The sequence below is a fragment of the Trachemys scripta genome, chromosome 1 (assembly GCF_013100865.1).
Source record: "Trachemys scripta elegans isolate TJP31775 chromosome 1, CAS_Tse_1.0, whole genome shotgun sequence".
NCBI lineage: Eukaryota > Metazoa > Chordata > Testudines > Emydidae > Trachemys > Trachemys scripta.
The window spans coordinates 246,694,843-246,721,519 of record NC_048298.1 but is presented as its reverse complement, the minus strand read 5'-3'; the positions used below and the strand labels follow the sequence as shown (position 1 = coordinate 246,721,519).

Below are 26,677 nucleotides of genomic sequence, written 5' to 3'. Positions count from 1 at the left end.
TTCAGTCTGACTTCTATAAACTAAACAGGATTTGAATCAAACAGTGTCTTACCTGGATAGGTGGTACAAACAGGTCACAGATCTTCAATACACAGGCTGGAACTGCCTTCCAGCCTGGGACCACCCTCCCTCAGTTCAAAGTCTTTGTCCTCCAGACATGTTTCCAGGTGTTGAGTTTTGGGGGGAATGAGGCTAAGTCATGATGTCACTTCCCCTCTTTTTTATAGTTTCTTCCAGCTTTCTGGAAAGATCTTTTGCTTGTGATGTGGGGGTCCAACCCCGTTGGTCAAGCAGTCTCCATTGTCTACGTGCTGTCTCCAAGAAGTCTTCTGGGATGGCTGCTGGGAAAGTGGATTCCCTTTAGTGATCCATCAGAACCTCTGGCTACTCCATTGTTGTACCTGAAAGCTGGTTGTAGGTGTTCTCAGCCTCACAATATATTTGAGTAACACACACATAACAAAACTTCATAAGTCTACATACAATGATAGCACATAAAATCCAACAGGATATTAATGTTCAAAAGATCAAGACTTTCAAAATGAAACCTCACAAGGCATACTTTGTACAACACATATCATAATTATATGACAGTGGTGAATATGGGGGTTCCAGTGTGCTTCTTTGAGGTACAGAGTGTCACACAGGGCTTGAAAAATTTACCCAACACCCAGTAGCCCAATGACTGAATCTTCTTGACAGTCCAAAATACATCCAAATGGCAAGTTGTGGTTTGGGAAGGCTCACACCTCCTACTGCCTAGTCGCCTGCTCTTTGGGTATTCCAATCTTACATCCCTTGCTGCTTAGGTCTGAAGTCCCCAGTCCCTTGCTAGCTGAAATCTGCACCCCACTTTAATGCTGTCTCTCCACTATACACATACAACTAAAACTGGACCTACCACCCAATAAACTTAGTGTTGTCCCCCTCCACACAATAAATGAATGATGAACAGTCCCATAGTAAATCAGTTTGTGCTTGCTCACACACTAAACATTCAGCCTCCCCTTGCACCATATAAATCAATTTAGACCTTGCCTCTTTGCAGGCATTGTTTTTTGTTATTTCTGGCTATCCCATCTGGTGCTCCTAGCTACTGCTCCTTTTCGACCTGGGCCCTTTGCTCTTTTCCCATTGTTAAAGGAACTGACATTTCTGCTCCTCTCTCCATCTCAGATTTAGTCTCCTATTCGGTCTCTCTCAATCATTTGAGAAGTGTAGTGGTTCCAGCGACTCCATTCTCTCACCACCTGAAAAATAACTAGTGGCGCATGGGTTGTTCAGCTCCTTCTCTCCCACCTCAAACACGACCAGCAGGGCTGGGCTTCTTCCTTCCCTCCCTCCACCCATTCTATTAAGAGAGCAATAATGTTCAAGCCACGGTGCTCTTTGTTTTCTCTCTTCCCTCTTGAGAAGGAGCAAGTGGTACCATGAGTCCTCTTCAACTGAATAAAAATTTGTACTGTGCTTGGTCAAGTCCTGAAAATGTGGCTTACCCTATGAAAAAGTCTGGAAACCCCTGCTCTACAATGGTTCCTTATAGTAATGTGTAAAATACAAGGAGAAATGTTATCTGAGTCAACAGTGTGGTCTGGAAAGGTGACCAACGTCTCAATCCTGCAATGTGCTCTGTGTGGGCTGATCCCTGCCTCTGTGCGGAGTCTCATGGATTTCAGTGGGGCTTGGCACAGGGGTGCACTAGCATGGAATTCATTGTGCAACCAGGACCTAAATGTGTGTGATGAGAAAGTGGCACATTCTTACTCAATAGATCTGCCCCCAGTATGTATTCAGAGTACTGAAAGGACACCTGTGACAAAAGTAGCTTTTTACTCCTGTTAGCAATGCAGATTCAGCGCAGCTATAAGTGAACTGGATTCTATCCTGACTATTCTATTAGCAGCAGAATTCTTAACAAAATTCCAGTGCCAGGTCAAAATTGCCATTATTCAAGCTAGAAATATAGCTTGATTTCCAGAGCTCAGGTGGAGTTTGCAGGACTGGCAATTAGAACAAGGGTATTTTTACTTGTAAACTGATCACATATGATATAAAATCCGTGAGAAACATGACATCCGTTTTACAGGATCACTGATCAGAGCATAGCCCTACTATACCATGTGGCCCATAAAATAAGATTACTCAATACATTTTAAAAGCTAAAAAAGCAATTTAGTGCCCGGAAAAAAATTAATTAATTAATGGAGATATCCTATCTCCTAGAACTGGAAGGGACCTTGAAAGGTCATTGAGTCCAGCCCCCAGATCCCTAAATGGCCCCCTCAAGGATTGAACTCACAACCCTGGGTTTAGCAGGCCAATGCTCAAATCACTGAGCTATCCCTCCCCCAAGAAGAATGTATAGTTACCCTGAAACTGCGACCTGTATTCCCTTTCCATGGTCCCTTGAGGGCATTCACTTAAGGTTTCTGGCTCCCAGCTGTCATCTTTTAGGCAGGGACCTACATCTCTGTCCTTCCCTCCTGATGGGGGTTTTAAGGATGCACAGCTCCCTGTGATATCCCCAGGAAGCCAGGCTATCTAAAGGCCAGTTCCTGGCTCTGCTTTGTTTCTGAGGGCTATGAATAGTGTATTGCCCTCAGTGATAAGTTTCCACACAGCTCTTTCTAAATAAAGACACTTATTCTTAAGGCAAAAGCCCAACAGAAAATATGTTTTAAAAAAAAAATCAATAAAGCTCCTATATGCATACTAAAAGCTCACCAGAGGTCACACATCAGTTGAATAGGGCCTAGTGGACCAAAAGTCTTTCCAACCTTTCTGCAAGAGTTGGGGCCCTCTGACAGAAGGTCCTGTTCACTTGCTGGATCAGAAAGAAGGCATTAAGTCAGTTTCTACACAGCCTTTTTATGCCGAAAGCCCTTTCTTTGTTGGTTTCTGGAAAACCCCAGTTTGCACCAGTATATGTAAACTTCCTAGCGGTGGTACCACCTCTCAGGAGGTATTACAGCCTGAGTGATTCAACTTTAATCATCCCCCACTATTGTTGGTTCCTAGAAGAGCTGTGGTAACTCATCCGGAGTTGTATACAATCTCTGACCCACAGTGATAGATAAACGTAATACAATATGGTCCCCCAGAGATATTACATGTGGTTGCAATATCTGTCACAGAAGATAGCCCAGGAAATCAAGTTATGAGAAAGTTATAATTTTTTTTTTAATTTTGTGGTAAAACAGAGTAATAGACTCATACTCCTAAGAAGCACCACAGACTGGAGAAGAAACAAGAGATTGTCTTAAAAAGTTTATGATTACTAAACAATTACCATAAAACAACTTGATTGGGGGAAAATTAAGTCAAAATTAGCATAGATTGCCAGTTACAAATTTAAACTCAATTGGCTGACAACTATTATCTAGATCATACGTTAAAGTTTCTCTATACAATTTAATTGATTGGTCCTAATGGATTAATACTTGGAAGGATTTGCTTTTATTAATTACACAAGTCATCCAGTGTCAAAATTCACAAAGATCTTGAAGATCATTCCTGCAGTACCTTCTCACATGCAAGTTACAAGATTGGGCCCAGTGAAGTATTTTAGGATGCACAAGTTTGGTTGGTATGAATCTTTTCTGCAGCCATATTACACCATCTGGACTGATTTCTTCAAACTATTATAACCATTCTACCTTCAGAATAAATTAAATTATTTTCATACTATGATACAGTTGCTTTTAACGTTTTATTTAAATTAAATTCCATAAAAGCATTTTCTGGTGAAGTTGTAGCTCCCCTTAAATATTTCTTAACAGCAGATAGTGAGTGATGTCACCACTTGGGAATTGGGCTGGGACTGACTCATAAGATATTTATATAAAGGACTATTTTATCTTTGAATTAAATTCCTATTTTCAGATATGCGAGGTAGCCCTAGGAGGAGGTGGGTAGGGTTGGTCCCAAGCAATGCAGGTTTATCTATAGGCTTTCTGAAATAAGACTTGATATTTACAGAAAGAATCAACTTCCAATATGATCACATTATTCACTGGTCTCATAAAAGAGAGAACACCCAGCTCATTCCCAGGTGACAAGCACCTGGGAACAAGTCAGCCCAGAGGGAGGCTGCTGTCAGTACAAGTCAATTGCAACCCCCTCTTCCATCAAGTACATACTTAAAATAGCCACACTGGTCTGATCAATCATATCATGTTCAATTAGCTGTCTTAGAAGCACTCTTTCTTTAATAGAGCTGGTTAAAAATCACTATGCTTTTTCCACAGCATTTTTTAAATTTCCTGAGGACTTTTGGCGGTATTTTGATGAAAGACAGGGCCCAAAGTGTTTTTATTCTCAAAATCCACATTTTTTGCTTTCCCTCCCCTGCCCCAGCACTATTCCATCCTTTTCCAGTATAAAAAAGGTGAAAAGGGGAAGAGGGGGCAGGAGGGATGAAAGATTAAAACCCAACCTTTCAGTTATGGGTTTTTCCACTGAAACGTGAAAACTTGACAGAAACAGTTTCTCCAAAAATTATAGTTGGGGGGGGGCATTTTTCCCTGAAAAATGTATTATGGAAAAAATTGATTAAAATAATTCAAGAATAGAGTTGGCCAATCTCTGGCTAGTGAAGCAACACTCACTGGTGAGAAGTTCCCTGAGTCACCCCTGAGATGGGTTGGGTCACAGAGACCACCTTGGGACTGCCACCTAATGTGCTGAGACTACCTCTGAGCCCATTTTTCCTGGCAGCTTGGGATTTCAGTACCATGTCTTGTTGAGCCAGACACAGACCCAGGTCTGAACCACGTCCCCCACAAGCTGCAGACTTAACTGAAAACAGCTTAAGAAGTGCTCCTGTCTCTAGCATCCCGACACCCAATGGGATACAAACCCCAAATAAATCCGTTTTACTCTGTATGAAGCTTATGCAGGATAAACTCAAATTGTTTGCCCCCTATAACACTGATAGAGAGATATGCACAGCTGTTTGCTCCCCCAGGTATTAATTACTTGCTCTGGATTAATTAATAAGCAAAAAGTGATTTTATTAAGTTTAAAAAGTAGGATTTAAGTGGTTTCAAGTAATAACAGACAGAACAAAGTAAATTACCAAGCAAAATAAAACAAAAACATGCAAGTCTAAGCCTAATACAGTAGGAAACTAAATGCAGGTAAATCTCACCCTCAGAGATGTTCCAATAAGCTTCTTTCATAGACTAGACTCCTTCCTAGTCTGGGTCCAGCAATCGCTCACACCCCCATAGTTACTGTCCTTTGTTCCAGTTTCTTTCAGGCATTTCTTTGGGGATGGAGAGGCTATCTTCTGAGCCAGCTGAAGACAAAATGGAGGTGTTTCCAGTGCCTTTTATATTCTCTCTCTTGTGGGCAGAAACCCCTTTGTTCTCCTCTGCAAAATCACAGGAACAAGATGGAGTCTGTAGCCACCTGGGCAAGTCACATGTCTATGACTGAGTCAGCTTTTTGCAGGCGATCGCCATTGTTTACATGTTAGTTTGAACGTTCCCAGGAAAGCTCAGATGTGGATTCTTGTCTCCCAAAGTCCATTGCTAGTTAAGTACTCCCAGTTACTTGAATAACCTGTTTACCAAATCTGCCCTATGTGCTTCCTACAGCAAACACTTTAAATACAAGCATAGAGCAAACACTCATAACTTTAGATATAAAAATGATACATGCATACAAATAGGATGAATATATTCAGTAGATCATAACCTTTGCAAAGATATGTTACATGGCATATCAAGCATAAAACATATTCCAGTTATGTCATATTTACACTCATAACCATATTTCTACAAAGCATTATGGGGTGCAACGTCACAACCCTCTAACAACATTTTTATGTTGTTGGTTTTTAAAAGTACATCTGTTTCTAGCTGCTAAAGTGCATTAAAAGACATTTATTACTTTTTACCTCTATACTCTCTCACACACACACTTTACACTTGGGCAGTAAAGGACCAAGGCTTAAATGGCCTGTTTTAATTAGCCCAAGGAAAGTGCTAGCTTTGTTTTGCATATTGAGTTAACAACTAGTATAGTATCACAACCGTATTCTTCACTGTTCCGAATCATTACTATAATGTTTCTTTCTAAGGGAGAATGACATCGCTGGTTTAAGTTGTAGCAGTATACCTCTTCAGCAACAAAGGCGACTCAAACACATCACACCTCTGCTTTGCAAACACTGTTGGCTCCTCGTGCTGTGTTACACTGTGTACTCACCCCCAGAGCACCCCCTCATGTCAAGGTGTGATATTACAAAGACTCTTCCTCTCTAGCAACCCCTTGTGTACTGGTTCCACAATGGTCTGCCACCTCCATGGCCCAGCCCCCTGGCCATCTCAGCTCTCAGTCCAATCTCCTTTTGAGGTTAAAACAAATTAAACCTTAACTCAAACTAGCCACCTGGGCATTAAAGTCCATAATATACACACTAGTCTTTAGAGACCCAAGGCCAATGTCATGAAGGTTAGACCCAGACTGGCCCAGCATACTTGGGTTGGGGCATGAATAACTTTCCTCCTCTGTCATGGTTTCACCCAGAAATGGCCCCTACTAGAGGCAGCCAGCCCTTTCATTCTGGACTGCCAGGCTCTGATTGGCCTCTGCCTGTTCCCAACCCTTCTAGGTGCCAGAGAACCAACTCTCATTGGTTCTGCTTAGAGGCGGATTTACAATAAAACACAGAGTGCCCTCACATGGGGGGACATGGGACCCCAGGGCCGGGCAGCTGGGGGGCAGAAGCTTGGTCCTGTCGGCTCCTGTTGCAGACTCCTCCCCCACTGGCAGCCAAGCTCCCCCCCGCCTTTTTCCCGCCCCTCCCTCTCCCTTCCAGCACTTCCCCCACCGCCAAACAGCTGTTTGCCCAGACTCAGGGTGCTCTGGGAGGGAGGGGGAAAAGTGGGGCCACAGCGCGCTCGGGGGAGGAGGTGGAGAAGAGGTGGTGGCGGGACCTTGTGGAAGGAGGTGGAATCGGGGCAGGGTGGAGCAAAGGCAGGGCCCCGCACTCCCCCTACACATAACCCCCCCAGCCTCCTGCTGTGAGCCGCTCAGGGAAGGGGGTTGGAGTGGGGCAGGGGGCTGGGAGCACCCCCACAACCTCAGCCCACACCCCCAGTCCCCTGCCCTGACTCCTGCACCCCCAGATACATCCCCAGCTCTCCCTGATTCCTGCACCCCTGCTCACAAATCCCCATCCCTCTGCCCTCCCTGACTCCTGCACCCCCCACACATCCCCAGCCCCACCACACCCCATGCCCTGACTCCTGCATCCCCCACATCCCCACCCCCACCCTGAGCACCAAATCGGAGCTGCCCCACGTAAGCGCTCCACACCCCAACCCCCTACCCCAACCCTGAGCCTCCTCCTGCATCCTAACTCCTGGCCAGACCCTGCACTCTAACCCCCAGCCTGCTTCTGCAACCTAACTCCCTCCCAGACCCTGCACCCAGGGCCGGCTCCAGGCACCAGCGCAGCAAGCAGGTGCCTGGGGCGGCCAATGAAAATGGGCAGCACGTTCGGCTCTTCGGCGGCAATTCGGTGGCGGGTCCCTCAGTCCCTCTCGGAGAGAAGGACCTGCCGCCAAATTTCTGCCGAAGAATGGAGCTGCGCGGTGGAGGTGCCGCCGATCGTGATCACGGCTTTTTTTTATTTTTTTTCCCCGCTTGGGGGGGCAAAAACCCTGGAGCTGGCCCTGCCTGTACCCTCAGCCCTGACTCCTGCACCCCTCTCACACACACCCAGCCCTTTGCCCTCCCTGACTCCTGCACCTCCCTGTTAGCCCAAAACAGTTTAACTATGGTCTACACAGCTCAGAAGATGGGCTGTCTGCAGATCCCACTCCCTCCCACATCTACCATCAGGTGATTTATTAAGACCAAGGCAGAATAAGTTGTAACACACACATTTATTATGCCACTAGTCAGTAAACTAGACAAGGACCCCCTTCAGACAATAAACAACATAAGGAAGATACACTCGGTTGTTAACAGTTACCAGAGCATGAAGCTCAGAGCCCTTAGACCCCCTTAACCTACGGATGTAAAACAGAGGAAAACCACAATGGGTATTACAATACCATATCCTGAGGACAGGGACACAATGACAAAAACTCAGGATACCAACAGGGATAGTGGTGAAAATCAGGGGCGCTGGACACCAAACAGGAACTCAGGAACTGGGTATTCTTCTCCCTCTGGACAGGTGCTCTGGGCAGGTCTTCTCCCTCTTGGGTAGATCTTCTCCCTCAGGTAGGTCTTCAGTGCTTGCCCACGCAGTCTCTCCTTGACCTCGTAGTCCAGTGCACGTATGCGCTCACTAATGGTATGTAGCAATTGAATACAAGTATGTGTTGCCGGCCCAGAGGGCCCGAGGAGGCAACAGCGGGGTTCGTTGCCCGGTGTGCATCGCACTAATAAACACACCAGGGTGGAGAAGCAAACTAAGTTTATTTGAGATCTCGAAAAGGCACTTAGGAGACCAGCATGTCTTAAATCAGCAGCGCAACAAATATAAGCAAGTTTCCCCTTTTTATATTTCAAGCTGTTTGTGTAAGCCTTTTGTTTTGTTTCCCCTCCTCCCCTCCCTACCCGACAGCAGTTACAGTAGGCACTACATTGTGGCGTGTTAGAAAAGTTTTTGTCCGCATGTTTATCTTTGGCCTTGCCGGCCTAGATGCATGTAGACTACTCCCCCCCCTTCCTTATTACTACTGCTTTTGCTAGTTTGAGCGAAACTGCAGCTGTCTGCTAAAAAAGCTGACTGTTACATGTTCTGCTTTTAGGCTGTTAGCATTTAGGTTGGTTAAAGTTTACAAAATGGAGTTGCTTTGACTCACTTAGACCCAGAGCAGGGGGGTTTCATTGGCACTTGTGGTCTTTCACCCTCCTGAGTTACCTGGTAGCTATGCCTAGTGACACCAACAACTCCCTCCTTTGAGAACACTCAACAAACATTTGGCAGAGTTTTTTCATACTTTAAAGACAAAATACGATTGAGCTCCATGCAATTGAGATTATCAATGAGAGGGTATAAAGGAACTTCTGGGGAATGGGAGGTACAAATTTTATGTATGAGCACTTTACAGGAAGCGAGCAAAAGAAATAGAACAAAACATATCACAACACCTGTGACCAGCAGGCGAACAATGCCTCCCCCTAGCCCCCCTAGACCAGGTAGCTAACCCCAAAGGGAATTGAAAAGAGTGGGTTTTCCTTCCTGGGCCTTCCACTGGTTAAAGGCCCATTTGACTGACAAGATGTGCTTGTTAATATCCTGTGACAACTCTGGGACATAGGTACAACATTCTTTTCTAATAAGGGCACAGACCCTGCCCCGTGAGGCCAATACATAATTTAGGGCCTGGCGGTTTTGCAGGGATAATAACCGGAGTTGGTAAAGCTCAGAGCTTATGCCTCTTTTTATGGCCAGGGTATCATTGGCAAACTGGGTGAGAAATAGAGAAAGTTTCCTGTAGAGCTGGGCTAGCCGTCCCACCCCATAAGTAGGGACAAATATTATTCCAAACTTGTCTCCCTCACCGATGGGTTCAATGGTAGCTCCCAAGGACCAGTAGTACCTGGGGTGACCTGAGGGAGCCTGGGTCAGAACATGGAGGGGAGGAGCGAGATAGCCTATATAACAGCTACCATGCCAACCATGAGGAAGCCATTTGTAGGCACTATTACCACAGACCCAGAATGCTTCACCATAACTAACCTTTTTGTTGTTACCTTGTAGGTCCCGTAGGGTGGTCTATGTCGCACTGATAAACACACACCAGGGTGGAGAAGCAAAGTAAGTTTATTCGAGATCTCGAAAAGGCACTCAGGAGACCAGCATGTCACAAATCAGCAGCGCAACAAATATAAGCAAGTTTCCCCTTTTTATATTTCAAGCTGTTTGTGTAAGCCTTTTGTTCTGTTTCCCCTCCACCTCTCCCTACCCGACAGCAGTTACAGTAGGCACTACATTGTGGCGTGTTAGAAAAGTTCTTATCCGCATGTTTATCTTTGGCCTTGCCGGCCTAGATGCATGTAGACTCCCCCACCCCACCACCACCACTTCCTTATCACTACTGCTTTTGCTAGTTTGAGCAAAACTGCAGCTAAAAAAGCTGACTGTTACATGTTCTGCTTTTAGGCTGTTAGCATTTAGGTTGGTTAAAGTTCACAAAATGGAGTTGCTTTGGCTCACTTAGACCCAGAGCAGGGGGTTTTCATTGGCCCTTGTGGTCTTCCACCCTCCTGAGTTACCTGGTAGCTATGCCTAGTGACACCAACATATGTTAATAGAGACCAAGAATCCAAAGTCCTATGAGTCCTGGTCCCTCTGGGGCTCCTGGCAGCTAGCTGAACTGTGTGGGACTCTGGCTGCCACTCAGATGGACAGCCCTGAGTGACAGGCGTGTCACTCACTAAATAACCTGCAGTTGCTAGGCAGATTATGGCTGTCACATGACTCTAACTGCCCTGACCTTTCCCCTCCTTGATTTGAAAAAGGCTGAAAGGGCACTAAATCATCTGAGGAGAAGGGTGTTGGTGTCACTAGGCATAGCTACCAGGTAACTCGGGGGGGTGGAAGGCCATAAGTGCCGATGAAACCCCCCTGCTCTGGGTCTAAGTGAGCCACAGTAACTCCATCTTGTGAACTTTAACCAGCCTCCATGCTAACAGCCTAAATGCTGAAGCAGAATATGTAACAGCCAGCTTTTTAGCAGACAGCTGCAGTTTTGCTCACACTAGCAGAAGCAGTAGTGATAACGAAGGGAAAAGGGGGAGGGAAAGGCCTACTACGTAGAGCTTGCAAGGTCGAAGATAAGCATGCGGATGAGAACTTTTCTAACACGCCACAATGTACTGCCTGCTGTAACCGCTGTCGGGAAGGGAGGGGTAAGGGAGGAACAGAACAAAGGCTTGTACACAAACAGCTTGGAATATAAAATGGGAAACTTGCTTGTAGTTGCTGCGCTTAATTTGAGACATGCTGGTCTCCTAGTGCCTATTCAGAGCTCTTGAATAAATTTGGTTTGCTTCTCCACCCTGGTGTGTCTTTTGGTGCAACGCACACCGGGCAACGAACCCTGTTGCCCCCTCGAGCCCTCTGGGCTGGCAACAAGGGTATCCAAGATGGAGGCTTAGTTGTCCTTTTACAAATCCAAGATGGACATTACATAAAACAGGTCAGAAACAGATTTTATCCAACACCCCCACCTGCACCTTTCACATCAAATGGGAGCTGCCCTAGGTAAGCGCTCCACACCCCAACCCTCTGCCCCAGCCCTGAGCCCCCTCCCGCACCCTAACTCTTGGCCAGACCCTGCACCCCAATGTTTTTTTACATTTTTTTTTTATAAAGCGCTCTTATCAAAAGCACTTTACAATAGTTAGCTAACGGTACAAACAATATTTGGAAAGATCATTAAGTGGTTCGTCGAGACCCTCAGCAATTTTCAAGTGGTCTGTGGAAAAATAAGTTAGACTACAAAAACAATCAAGGTACCTCACTTTATTTTCATTTATTTCCTATTACTTATAGGAGGAGGATCAAGAAAAAAAGAATGAAAAATGGGGGTGGGGGGAAGATAAGAGAAAATGTTCTTTTTCTTGGCTGGGTCCCAAGGAGTGGCCCCAAAAATGAAGCTGATCACAGGGCCCCACTAACTCTAAATCTGCCACTGGTTCTGCTGCAGACCTTTGTAGGCATCCCCTGGAGGTCTGAACTCACTGCTCTTCCTTTCCAGCAGGGCACCTTCTTAGAATAGGGTGTGCCAAGGTGGTGGGGTCTCCACCAGGGACAGCAAACGCCTGTTACACCCCATCACATTCTGATTCACTTCAGAACAGACTTCAAAGTACTGGTGCTAATCTATACGGCACCGAACATTTATCCTATATGTTCTTCCAAGATAACTACGCTGCACTTGAATTGGTTGAGGGTTTGTCTAGCAGGCACTGGAAACAGAGCATACCTAGGCAGCAAGACCCTGACTATGAAATGCCATCCTAGAAAATATCAGAGCCCAAGAGTATATATCAAGGTGCAAAACCATATTTAAAATAAAGCTTTTCCTCCCAAAAACAAAGTTCTTAAAAATAGAATCTTACAATCAGTCACACTTTTCTGTTCTGGAATAACAGAACATAAAACAGCTTTCTGTTTCAGGTTAATGTGTGCTTCAATTTTGTTTGGTATTTAAATACTGAGGTGATAGGTGCTAAGCACAGTATAGATATGCAATTATACTCTAAATGGTTACTAAAATTTCAAGGAGGAAATCTGATAAACTAGTAAATAACTAATCAATACTAAGACAAGTCCCTAGCTAACTTGGAGGTTGCATTTAAACTGTCATGAAATTGTATAGCACTGCACTTCCCTGTGCAAGATTAAAGTTTCCAGAGAACCATCTGAGTTATATTTAATGAGGGATTGAACCTATAGTTTGGTCAGCAGAGAACCTTATCAGAACAACAACAACAAAATTAGTTTTGGAAAGAATATAGAAAACCAAACAAGATTCTATGGAGTTTTCTGAAAAATGGATCTCTATGGTCCTCAGGGAAGATCTGGAAAATAATCAGATACTTACTGCAAAGGAAGAAAAAAATATTGAGAGAGGGAACCAAGGAAGAACATTAATTTCTAAACTTTGTGATATCTGTATCTGTCTGTATAGATATTTATATCATACTGATCAATTCATCACCACTGCATGGGCAATAAGCTATGTGATGTTTAAAGAACATGCAGTTCTTCTTTTGCTGTTGTCAAATCAGTAGTGCAAGCAAAGTGAAGGGAATATTTCCTGATTAAGAACAAAATGTTTAGCCACTGACTGTAAAATAGCTGTACAGATCTTATGGAACAGATTTTAGGTTAGAATTCACCAAGAGGATCCAAATAGCCTGTGGGGAAAAATGAGCAGTTGTGCTTGCAGAGTTGGTGATTGTATTAAATGGACAACTAGGCATGGACTCAGAAATTTTCCAAAGGCAAAAACGCCAGTTAAGTGTTTAATTCCCCATGGATTTCCCATGAAAGTTAGGCCCCTAACTTGTGCCTTTGAAAGGCTCCCCCACAATTACTTAATTTAATAGCACAAATAATTATTTTTTTCTCTTTCGAGGGTGAGTTCTCTTTATGAAGCACTTTGGTGGTGGTGGTGGTGGTGGTGGTTGCAGCTCACATACACCATCTGTGCCTGCACAACAAATCCATGTCTGACAACTAGCTCATTAGAGCTGCATCTCACAACAGGGTAGTTTCCTTTTCAAACCTCTTGGTCTGAGACTAAATGAAGAAAAATCTTTGGTTCCAAACAAGGTTCTAATCTTCATAGAGGTTAATCAGTTTTAAATTAAGTTTGGACTTAATAGGTTTGGGTTCAGTTGAATATGGGCCTACAAATAACTTGAATGCAGCTCTCTTTGAAAGTTTCTGAACCATTTAGAACAGAGTTTCCCAAACTTTTCTGGCCACGGAACACTTTTTAGCCTATTACGGAACACTTATAATATTATTTTGTAGTCTTTTTTGGTTTTCAAATAAAAAATTGCATTATTTATGCTCAAATATATTTTATTTTATAAAGCAAAGCAAAAATACAAATTTAAAATAACTTGAACTAACAATTTCTAACTGGAAAGCGCGTATAAAGTAGTACAAAAATCAAGTGCAAGAGTCAAAATTAGAAACAGTGTTCTACTTAAAAAACCTGTTTTTATATATACACAAACACCAAACAAATTAGATTTTTACTAGGAAAATATATTTTTATAAACAGAAATACAATTTTGGATGTAATGGGATTGATGTTTCTGCGTTTTTCTATCCTGAATTATCTGAAGTGAAGAATACCAGTAGTTCACTACGAAGCTCAAAAGCCTCACAAGCACTTTTCCTCTGGATAGCCACCTCACTTCTATATGTAAAAGAAGCGTTTTGTGCTGACTACCCATTTCCTCACACAAAATTTTAAATAACCTGGATTGAAGTGGTCAAGATTTGACAAAATTGATAATTTGTACTGCTTCATCAAGCACAGTTTTCAGATATGCTGGTATTTTTTTAACTGCAAGTGCTTGTCTATGTAGAACACAATGGCTCTTAGTGCTTTCTGGTGCCACACTTATGATTCGTGTTACAGCTCCCTTCATCTTCCCGATCATTGCCCGAGCACCGTCAGTACATACATCAATACATTTTCCCCAACTAATTTCATGCTTTCTGATGAAATATTCAACTGCATCAACAATTTTTTCTCCAGTTGTGTTGCTTTGCAGAGATTCACATAAGAGCAGGTCCTCTTCAATAATATTATTAAATCTATATTGGATAAATACTAGTAGCACAGCAAGTCCTGAAATGTCAGTGGACTCATCTAGCTGCAATGAATACTCACGGCAAATTTTCAGTCGGCAAACTAGCTCTTTTTCTATGCCATCGGCAAGCTCTTTAATGCGGCGTGCAACAGTATTATTTAACAACTGTACAACATCAATTTTTTTACCAGACTGCTCGCTCAACATACACGTTATATCTTTTGCACAAGGCTTTATAAGTGTTTCTCCAATAGTATGAGCTTCTACGGCAAGCGCTATATGGTAACTTACTCAATAAGATGCCTCTGTTGCACTTTTGTTGTCTGTTTTAGCAATTTTAATAATCAAAAGTTTACAATTTCCAAGTGAGTCACGCTGCCTCTTGAAAAAACTTATATCTTTGTCTTTCTATTCAGCATGCTTGGTTTCCAAATGCCTATGAAGTTTAGCAGGAGCCAGTGAACTGTTTGCTAGTATTTTGTTGCACACGATGCACTGCGCATCAGGAACATCTTTATTTCCAACACATGTAAAACCAAAAGACAAATAACTTTCATCATACTTTCGTTTCGGTCTTTTAACACCTGCTCCTTCTTGTTTTTTAATATACTTCGGTGGAAATTCTTTCACCTTGGATAACTCACTAGTACTAACAGATTTTTCTGCAACAAAAGACTGCAATTGTTCATCCTCACTTTGAAGTGTCACAATATTTTGCTCATTTATTTCGGCCACAGTTGGAGTACCAGAAGAACTTGCTTTTCGTTTCAAAGTTCCTTCTTTTAGCCACAAATCCATGGTGATTAGGTTTAGTAACAATATTTAGAAATACTGATTTTTGTCAGATTTTGTTTGTCACAAATATTTATATTGTTTTGAGCGAAGCTAGTTTAATTGTGTTAACCGCACACACGGTAAAGATCCAAAGGTTTGAACATGTTGAGTGAATATGTTATATTCAACATGGCATAAAGAGAATGGTGTGTGCATACCGCTGCAGTTCGTGCAGCCTCGAGCGGAAGGGGTACGACGTCACTCACTGAAACGTGCCCAAAAGGGGTAGACGTCAACATGCTTGCATGCCGTGTTCTCTTTATGCCATGATATTCAATACAAGATCTATCAATAACCAGAAAAAGAGTTTTATGTTAATTATAGTAATTCAAAAATAGTTGTAAACTACGCTTCAAATATACCAAATTTAAAATTAAGAAAAATTTAAAGACCCTTTTTTTAAAATTACGATTCTTTCATGGAACACCTATTCACATCGTGCAGAACACCAGTGTTCCGCGGAATATAGTTTGGGAAACACTGATTTAGAAAATCAGTTGTTGGCTCTTCTTGGTCTGTTCTGCACAAGGATGGCTGTTGCACAGGTTCCTTGGGCCTCTCAGTAGTACAGCAGTTCACATATCTAGTTTTAATTTCTTTGTAGAGCACTTTAACTTGGTGGGGCTTTAGGCCACATAATCTAAAAGAAACTCACTGTAGGGATAAGAACAGACATGACAGCATTTAGGCCTGTCTTTCCCTCATTTTTCACGGGCTTATACTTCAGATACTAAATTCTTTTTTCTTCATGATCACCCAGATGAGCAGTGAGCAGTGATACTGTGGCATTCTTTGCTCCAGCTACCAAAGGAGCATCATCTGCACATTTGACAAATCCAAACACAGAGATTACTTATATTCCAGTAAACTCTGGAGAAGGTCAAAGCTCTTTGTTTGACCTTGAGTTAGCACCAGCATGACAAGCTATTCTTCCTTTATTATTTTTATATTCCACAAAGAAAAACACAGATCTGAATCCCTCCAGCTGTACCTTGACACACACAAAAGTCCACTCCCTTCTTCTGTACTGTGCCTCACTACCACCCAGAGGCCTCTGCTCCCCCAGCAGCTTCCAGGAGAGCAGAGGCCTTTCCTGGCAGCTGCAAACAAAAACCTCCAGTGTTCTGCTAGCTGCATACACACTCTGCTTCCCTGCTCTAGTTCATTTACCTGGCAGCCGCAAAAAAAAAACAACAATTTTAATATTTTAAAATATAATATTTCTGTAGCCCAATTCCATTGGTGCAGACCATATGGGAGCATGCAAATTTAGAAATGAGGCCACCAACCACGTTAAAGGAAGGCTTTTCACTTTTTCAGCCACTGACTCAGTCCCCCTTCACTCTGGCTCTGACCTATAGTAGTCAGCTTCCTGCCTCTGAAGAAGCGTGTTCATGGTGGAAGCTGCTCTGACAGGATCTGGCTTGCTTGTTCCCTTTATATGGCAGCCTGAGCACCTTCTTTACTGCATACTTATGCGCACACTTCTTCCTTGGGCAGCTTTGCTAATTCTTCCTGAGTTTGGAGCTTGTTTTTCTGATTTTTGTTTTGCCACATGGACAGAAGGAAGTGTGCAAAATGTAAAGACTCCTGGGGCCCAAACTGCTCCGGTCTGCCACATGCTGCAAGGAGTTCACCTCTCTGAGCAACGTCTGTGATGTGGTGCAGTCTGTGATGGTTACTATGCCTATTGAGTCCATCGGGAATCCAATCACCAAGGACAACAATGAGGAACAGTAGCCCATCATCCCACAGTTGCTGGAGGGACCACATTGAGTGGTGTCCCAGAGACATGAGCAAAATCAAAGGCAAGGAAGAGCACTTTAACTCCTAGAATTGCAGCCTGGATCAATGGGGCTTTCATGGTCTCCATTCAGAGCTTAAATACAGATGCATCACCTTCCCCTGTCCCTAAAAACAAAATAAGGCTGTCAAGGTTCCCTCCCCACTCTGAACTTTAGGGTACAGATGTGGGGACCCGCATGAAAGACCCTCTATGCTTATTTTTACCAGCTTAGGTTAAAAATACGCTGCCACCACCAAGTGCTTTAACAAGAAACAGGGAAAGGACCACTTGGAGTTCCTCTTCCCCCAAAATATCTCCTCAAGCCCTTACCCCCTTTTCCTGGGTAGGTTTAAGAAATATCCCCTCAAGCCCATACACCCCTTTCCCTAGGAAGGCTTGGCAATCCCCTCACCAATTAGTCCTGGTGGACACAGATCCAAACCTTTGGATCTTAAAACAATGAAAAAATCAATTAGGTTCTTAAAAGAAGAATTTTATTAAAAGAAAAGGTAAAAATCATCTCTGTAAAATCAGGATGGAAAATAACTTTACAGGATAATCAGATTCGAAGAGCGCAGAGGAACTCCCTCTAGCCTTAGGTTCAAAGTTACAGCAAACAGAGGTAAACCCTCTAGCAAAAGGAACATTTACAAGTTGAAAAAACAAAGGTAAAACTAACACGCCTTGCCTGGCATGTTACAAGTTTGAAATATGAGAGACTTGTGCAGAAAGATTTGGAGAACATGGATTGATGTCCGGTCCCTCTTAGTCCCAAGAGCAAACACCCCTAAAAACAAAGAGCACAAACAAAAGCCTTCCCCCCCAAGATGTGAAAGTATCTTGTTCCCTTATTGGTCCTTTGGGTCAGGTGTCAGCCAGGTTACCTGAGCTTCTTTACCCTTGATAGGTAAAAGGATTTTGGTGCCTCTGGCCAGGAGGGATTTTATAGTATTGTATACAGGAGGATTGTTACCCTTCCCTTTCTAGTTATGACAAAGGCAGAACCAAAGAAAAACAGGCAGCATTCCCAAGTCTCTTCCCTCCCTTATCCTTTCATCACACATCAGCAGATTATAATCCATACCATACCATATTTTCAATCCTCCCAGACAGCTGGACCCAGAAAAGAGGGTAGTTCCATGGACACCTCCTTCCCCAGTGTCCCCAAGGAGTGTTCCTAATAAAAATAGGGACTGGGATTACAAATTGCACCACAGGACTTCCTCATTAAAAATTCCATCCAGGGTGGAAACAGAAGAGAAGGAGAGCTTCCGCACTTTCCAGTGTGACAGCAATGCAGAGAAATCACTATTGCTATAACTGTCATTAAGAAAGGGGTGAATTGGTATTCCAAGTCTCCAAAAGCCAATCTGGCCAATAGGCAGTATAAGATATCCAGTAATGTGCAAGAAGCCCGGATGGCTGTTCACAGGGGGAGTCTGGCAGTGCTGTCCTGCAAAATATATTCCACTCTTCCCCTGGATTCAACCTCTCCTCCAAGGGAGGAGTACACACACACGCACACACACAAAATGGAAGCCATCCTCCAGAGAGCCTATGACCGGTTGGCTACTCAACAGGGATTGTTATATATGCCTTTCATATTTCTAGACCTTAGAGGACAAAGTGGGCACCAGGTGCAACCCCAAATTCTCCCCACTTCTCTTCTTCTAAGACTACTTACTTCAGCTTTGCTACAGTCCTTTTGCTTCCCTTTCAAAGAAGTCTATCTGGGTTTCAGGCCAAACAACATCTCTGCTTGGAGTATTCTACCGAGGCTTTCTGGTCCAAAAATGAGATTTTTTTATTTAAAAAAAGTCATAGCATTTTTGTCATTTGATTTTTTAACTCCCCCTGCCTCTGTTTGCCAGTGTGTGACAACACTCCCAAATATATAGAGTATGGCTATTTTGCTCCCCACTGCAGGAGCTCATGCTGGCTGCCTGATGGTGCAGAGCTTCTAGCTTCTCCCCAAAATCCCAAATTCTTATAACTGCTCTGTGTTCCCCACCCCTGCATCTTCCCATCCCCCAGCCCAGCAGTTGATTATTACACCACAGTCCCTGTGTGATAGAATAAGTCCTCTGGGAAGTATAGTGATGCCACATTTCCTCTACATCCTTCATGCACTCTTCGGTTTTTGGTGACACACTGCCTACTAGGGCAGAAACAAAGAAGCCCAGGACATGGCAGTCACAGGCTATACAGAGTAATAGGGATAACAGACCTCCATTTTTGTATATAGTGATGTTCATAATAAAGGATTTATCGTGACACCCATCTGCTCATCAGTAAGATATTACTTGGTATCAGGAGTGGAAGGCCTAGCATGCTGGAATACCCCAGTGAGTGGTATCATTGAAATGGCTGCTCTTGCAAGTAACTCCCGCCCTCCCCAGCCCTGAGAATCAGGGGAAATGCTAAATATGCCTGGAAAATGTTCAAACAGCAATTTGAGCTGTATATGAAAGGCACGGGGGCAATTAAACTGGAGAATGAGCAAAAAGATTGCTCTGCACTTAACAATGGCAGGCACAGAGCCCTGCGTAGAGATCTACAATTAATTCCATAAATTGGAAAGAGGAAAGCTTTGCAAAAATAATTAATATGTTTGAGGATCATTGTGTTCCTAGGAAGAAATGTTGATTTTGAAAGTTGTGTTCAGGATGACAACACAGAATGCAATGGGCACAATAGATGAGTTTGTCACAGACATAAAACTAAAATTGCTGTCCTATTAACATGGAATATTAAAAGACTCATTCATTAAAGACAAGATTGTCTTGGAGTGTAACAATATAAATAAGGTCTGAACGGTTACTAAGGGAGATGGGTCTGACATTTGAAAGGGCAGTATGTATATGCCAAGCAGCAGAACAAACAGAAACACAAACAAAAAGACTAGAAAAAGACATAGAGCTCATGACAGTGACTACATGGAAAGCAGGAAAATAATGCTAGCGATGTGGCTTACAGCATGAGTATAGGAAATACCCAGCACTCAAGTGAATATGTAGAAACTGTAATAAACCAACCATTATGCTAAAATGTGCAGTGAATGCAGGAAAGTGCACATGTTAAGTGCAGAAAGGAATTCCTCAAATGAAGAGAAAGAGCTGCTCTTAAGAACAAAAATGTTAAGAGGCAGAAAACTCAAGAGACTGTCTAATCAAAATGTGCACAAATGGCATTTATGTGACACCCAAGATAGACACTGAAATAGAGAGAGGTAAGGAGCACACAAAAGTAGATGAATCAGAAGTATCTGTGAATGACTGTAATGGAGGAACAATTCCAGTATTGGGAGACTGCACATTGACACTTAAATATAATGGGTAACACAAGAGTTTGTGGTGGTACACATCAGTCTTGGGCCTACACATGTGTGAGGTGCTTGGTCTTGTTCAAAGGATGTATGCAATAGAAAGACAAGACGGAACCAGATAGGTAAGTATTAGTAGCATTGTAAGAAGATATATTCACAGGAAATGGGAGCCTCTCAGTAACATACAACGGGTTCTCAACCTTTTTCTCTCTGAGCCTCTCCCTCTCCCCATGCTATAAAAACTCCATGGCCGATCTCTGCCACACCAACTGTTTTTCTGCATATAAAAGCCAGGGACAGTGTTAGGGTGTAGTAAGCAGGGCAATTTCCCGGGGTCCCACACCACATGGGACTCTGCGAAGCTAAGTTGCTCAGGCTTTAGCTTCAGGCCTGGGCTTCAGCCCCATGTACTGGGGCTTCAGCATTCTGCCCTGGGCCCAAGCAAATCTAATGCTGCCCTGCTTGGCCGCCCCCCTGACTCCTGCTTGTGGCCCCCCAGGGGGTCCTGGGCCCTGGTTGAGAACTACTGACATACAAGGTACACTTAAAAAGAAGATACACAACCTGTGGTACATGACACTCAGAAAGTTCCATAAGCCTTAAGAAAGAAGCCAGAAAAAGAGCTGCAAAACATGATAGCAAATGCTATCATTCAGAGAACAGAAGAACCAACAGATTGCATTCACTCCTTAGTAATTATCGAGGGGAAAAAGGAGGGAGGGACTATGGCTGTGTATGGACCCTAAGGAGTTGAACAAAACATAATAGGAGAAGACTTCCACTTGTCCACAAGAAGCAAACTATTGTCTGAGATGGCAGGAGCCAGATTCTTCAGCAAATTAGATGCATCAATGGGATTTTGGCAGATCCCCTTGGACAGTGTGAGCTCCAAGATCTGCATATTCAATACTCTGTTTGGCAGACACTGCTTCCTTAGACTGCCATTTGGAATATGTTCAGCTCCAGAAGTATTTCATCATACATGGGGCAGCACCACCATTGAACATCAGGAATGACTGAGGAGAGTACTGGAAATTGTGAGAGATAATAACCTTAAACTGAATAAAACCAAATGTTAATTTCAAACAAACAATGCAAACAACATAGTTAGGTGAGAGACTGATCTCAAAGGGAATCTTGCCCAATGAATCAAAGATTTGGGCAATGCTGAACATACTGAGACCTGAAGATAAAAAGGGAATTCAAGGGCTGGTAGGCCTGTTGACTTATGTCAACAAGTTCATACTTAACTATACAGCTTACATAACTCACCTAAGGCATCTCCTCCACAAGGTCACTGAATGGGCATAGATGCTAGAGCATGAAACATTTCAATGATTTAAAGCACATTCTGACATCAGCTCCAATGCTGCAATTTTTTGACCCATTGAAAGACATAAGGTTCTCCACAGATGCCTCAAAAGGTGGACTGGGAGCAGTCCTATTACAGCACCATGGAACTGATTGGTTGCCAGTTCCATATGCATCTCCATGGCTGTCATAGCCCTAGATGATGTACGTGCATACTGGAAAAAAAAAAAACACTAGATCTGGTGTATGAATGTACAAGATTTCATAACTTTCTCTGTGGACATAGCTTCAAAGCAGAAACTGATCACAAACAACTGAGTGCAATACACAAAAAGGGACTTAAACAAGGATACACCAACTATTTTTGAAAATACATAAATATGATGGTGTGATGCATAGCCAGAAAGAGTTAAACAGCTTGCAGGCTAGTTGACCCAGAGTCAACCTTTGGAGACATGTTAGAAAGGCTAGAACTTCGAAATGCAAACCTCTGATTAGGGGTCCTATAAAGGTAGCCAGTCAGTCAGGCAGCAGCACAGACAGCTACAGCGGCACAGGAGCCAGCAAACAGAGGAGTTTGTAAGGGGAGTTTGGGGGGAAGACTAAGAGAGGCAGGCAGAGGAATAGACAGGCTAGTGAAGGGAGTATGTGGTGCTCTGGCAGTGTTTTGGTGCTCGTTGGGGGTTTCTTTTGCTGTGGGTGGTGGTGGTTTGGTTTGGTTTGTGTTTCCCGGACTTACAGGATTTAGGTGGGAAGGCTATGACAGATACAGAGGCAACAGAGGTAGTGACCCAAGCAGTGGAAGACACAAAGAAGATGACTGGATGTGGAAGCTGCAGCATGGACATGATCCAGGAGGGGGTACCTGAAAAGAGTTCCGCCTGCATGAAGTGCCGCCTGATAGAGCTGGTGGAAGAAAAGATCCAAGGATTGGAGATGCAGGTGGAAACTCTGGTTGAGTTTAGAAGGGGGTTCAAGCAGATGATGGAGCAAAGACATGAGGAGGCCCAAAGAACTCTGAGGAGAAACTGCTGGGTGAGGAAAGTGGACAGTGGAAGCATGTGACTAAGAGAACGAGGCAGAGGAAAAGACAGGCTAGTGAAGGAGAAATTGAGCTCAGGAGCAGGTTTGCGGAGTTGGAAAATGAAGAAGGGGCACAGCAGGTGGTCACTGAAGGTGAGAGGGCAAGGAAGAAGAGAAGAGCAGCTAAACCTATAGGAAGAGGGGCAGAGTCAGTGGTGATAACAACACCAAATATGAGCCCAAAGTAAGAAAGGATACAGCTGTGGGTAGGAAAATGGACATAAGGAGGAAGGGTAGTATAGATACCAGTCTAATAGGTGAAACTGGCGGTAGAATGTCTGTGCCTAATCGGGTAAAAAATGTGAGCGAAGCCAAACAGCAAAAATTAAGATGTTTGTACACCAATGCGAGGAGCCTACGTAACAAAATGGAGGAACTAGAGTTACTGGTGAAGGAAGTGAAACCAGATATTATAGGGATAACAGAAATATGGTGGAACAGTAGTCATGACTGGAGTACGGGTATTGAAGGGTATGTGCTGTTTAGGAAAGATAGAAATAAAGGCAAAGGTGGTGGAGTAGCATTGTATATCAATGATGAGGTAGACTGTAAAGAAATATGAAGTGATGGAATGCATAAGACAGAGCCTGTCTGGGCAAAAATCACATTGGGGAAAAAAGCTACCAGAGCCTCCCTGGGATAGTGCTTGGGGTATGCTATAGACCACTGGGATCTGATTTGGATATGGATAGAGACCTCTTTAATGTTTTTAATGAAGTAAATACTAATGGGAATTGTGTGATTATGGGAGACTTTAACTTCCCAGATATAGACTGGAGGACAAGTGCTAGTAGTAATATAATAGGGCTCAGATTTTCCTGGATGTGATGGCTGATGGATTCCTTCACCAAGTATTTGCTGAACCAACAAGAAGGGGGATGCCATTTTAGATTTGGTTTTGGTGAGTAGTGAGGACCCCATAGAAGAAATGGTTGTAGGGGACAACCTTGGTTTGAGCGATCATGAGCTAATTCAGTTCAAACTAAATGGAAGGATAAACAAAAATAGATCTGTGACTAGGGTCTTTGATTTCAAAAGGGCTAACTTTAAAAAATTAAGGAAATTAGTTAGGATAGTGGATTGGACTGAAGAACTTGTGGATCTAAAGGTGGAGAAGGCCTGGAATCACTTCAAGTCAAAATTGCAGAAATTATCAGAAGCCTGCATCCCAAGAAAGAGGAAAAAATTCATAGGCAGGAATTGTAGACCAAGCTGGATGAGCAAGCATCTCAGAGACGTGATTAAAAAAAAGGAGTGGAAGATGGGAGTGATCAGCAATGAAAGCTACCTTACTGAGGTCAGAACATGTAGAGATAAAGAGAGAAAGGCCAAAAGCCATGTAGAGTTGGACCTTGCAAAGGGAATTAAAACCAATAGTAAAAGGTTCTATAGCCACATAAATAAGAAGAAAACAAAGAAAGAAGAAGTGGGACTGCTAAACACTGAGTATGGAGTGGAGGTTAAGGATAATTTAGGCATGGCCCAATATAAAACAAATACTTTGCCTGAGTCTTTAATGAGGCTAATGAGGAGCTTAGGGATAATGGTAGGATGACAAATGGGAATGAGAATATGGAGGTAGATATTACCACATCCGAGGTAGAAGCCAAACTCGAACAGCTTAATGGGACTAAATCGGGGGGCCCAGATAATCTTCATCCAAGAATATTAAAGGAACTGGCACATGAAATTGCAAGCCCATTTGCAAGAATTTTTAATGAATCTGTAAACTCAGGGGTTGTACTGTATGACTGGAGAATTGCTAACATAGTTCCTGTTTTTAAGAAAGGGAAAAAAGTGATCCGGGTAACTACAAGCCTGTTAGTTTGACATCTGTAGTATGCAAGGTCTTGGAAAAAATTTTGAAGGAGAAAGTAGTTAAGGACATTGAGGTCAATCGTAATTGGGACAAAATACAACATGGTTTTACCAAAGGTAGATCGTACCAATCCAACCTGATCTCCTTCTTTGAGAAGGTAACAGATTTCTTAGACAAATGAAACGCAGTGGATCTAATTTACCTCGATTTCAGTAAGGCATTTGATACGGTTCCACATGTGGAATTATTAGCTAAATTGGAAAAGATGGGGATCAATATGAAAATTGAAAGATGGATAAGGAACTGGTTAAAGGGGAGACTACAATGGGTCATACTGAAAGGTGACCTGTCAGGCTGGAGGGAGGTTACTAGTGGAGTTCCTCAAGGATCAGTTTTGGGACCAATCTTATTTAATCTTTTTATTATTGACCTTGGCACAAAAAGTGGGAATGTGCTAATAAAGTTTGCAGATGACACAAAGCTGGGAGATATTGCCAATACGGAGAAGGACCAGGATATCATACAGGAAGATCTGGATGACCTTGTAAACTGGAGTAATAGTAATAGGATGAAATTTAATAGTGAAAAGTGCAAGGTCATGCATTTAGGGATTAATAACAAGAATTTTTGTTATAAACTGGGGACACATCAGTTGGAAGTAATAGAGGAGGAGAAGGACTTTGGAGTATTGGTTGATCACAGGATGACTATGAGCTGCCAATGTGATATGGCCGTTAAAAAAGCTAATGGGGTCTTGGGATGCATCAGGCGAGGTATTTCCTGTAGAGATAAGGAGGTGTTAGTACCATTATACAAGACACTGGTGAGACCTCATCTGGAATACTGTGTGCAGTTCTGGTCTCCCATGTTTAAGAAGGATGAATTCAAACTGGAACAGGTATAGAGAAGGGCTACTAGGATGATCCGAGGAATGGAAAACCTGTCTTCTGAAAGGAGACTCAAAGAGCTTGGCTTGTTTAGCCTAACCAAAAGAAGGCTGAAGGGAGATACGATTGCTCTCTATAAATATATCAGAGGGATAAATACCAGGGAGGGAGAGGAATTATTTAAGCTCAGTACCAATGTGGACACACGAACAAATGGATATAAACGGGCCATCAGGAAGTTTAGACTTGAAATTAGACAAAGGTTTCTAACCATCAGAGGAGTGACGTTCTGGAACAGCCTTCCAAGGGAAGCAGTGGGGGCAAAAGACATATCTGGCTTCAAGACTAAGTTTGATAAATTTATGGAGGGGATGTTATGATGGGATAGCCTAATTTTGGCAATTAATTGATCTTTAGCGGTAAATATGCCGAATGGCCTGTGATGGGATGTTAGATGGGGTGGGATCTGAGTTACTACAGAGAATTCTTTCCTGGATGTCTGGCTCATGAGTCTTGCCCACATTCTCAGGGTTTAGCTGATCGCCATATTTGGGGTCGGGAAGTAATTTTCCCCCAGGGCAGATTGGCAGAGGCCCTGGGGTTTTTTCACCTTCCTCTACAACGTGGGGCATGGGTCACTTGCTGGAGGATTATCTGCACCTTGAAGTCTTTAAACCATGATTTGAGACTTCAATAGCTCAGACATAGGTCAGGGGTTTGTTTCAGGAGTGGGTGGGTGAGATTCTGTGGCCTGCGTTGTGCAGGAGGTCAGACTAAACGATCATAATGGTCCCTTCTGACCTTAAAGTCTATGATTCTATAATGGTAGATATTAAAGGTGATACTAATTGTATGTGTTTACTTATATCTTGTGTAATGATTAACAATGTAATCAAACAGTCCCTGTCTATGCTGTATTCTGTTAATTCAGAGATCAAAAGGACATCTTAACATTTAAAGGAACTGTAAACATAGGATATCGCTGTATTCATCTCTCTTTGAAATGTATAGCAAATCATCTGCGAATGGTGGAAAAATGGGAAATTCCCTTATGTTAATCTGTGGAGATAATTATGATGCTTAGGAAATGGGTTCACTTCAAACTCCCCATGAGTGCCTATTGTTTGCCGAAGGATTCCGAGCTGTCACAAGTGGGCCTGAAACTGTATAAAAGACCTTTGGGTCCCAATCCTTTTTATTTCAGATCTGCTTGAGGTTTCATGCAGGGGAAGCCTAAGCCATAAGGATTCAGATTCCAGTTCTGACTGGACCACCCTGAATATAAACATCGGACTATAACCTGTGAACTAATTCGGAAA

At 43.0% G+C, this 26,677-nt stretch overlaps 1 pseudogene; it reads right to left on the bottom strand.

Annotated features, from left to right (window-relative positions):
• Window positions 1–13,819: 13,819 nt before the first annotated feature.
• LOC117879794 lies at window positions 13,820–15,191 on the bottom strand (annotated as a pseudogene).
• Between the last annotated feature and the right edge of the window lie 11,486 nt (window positions 15,192–26,677).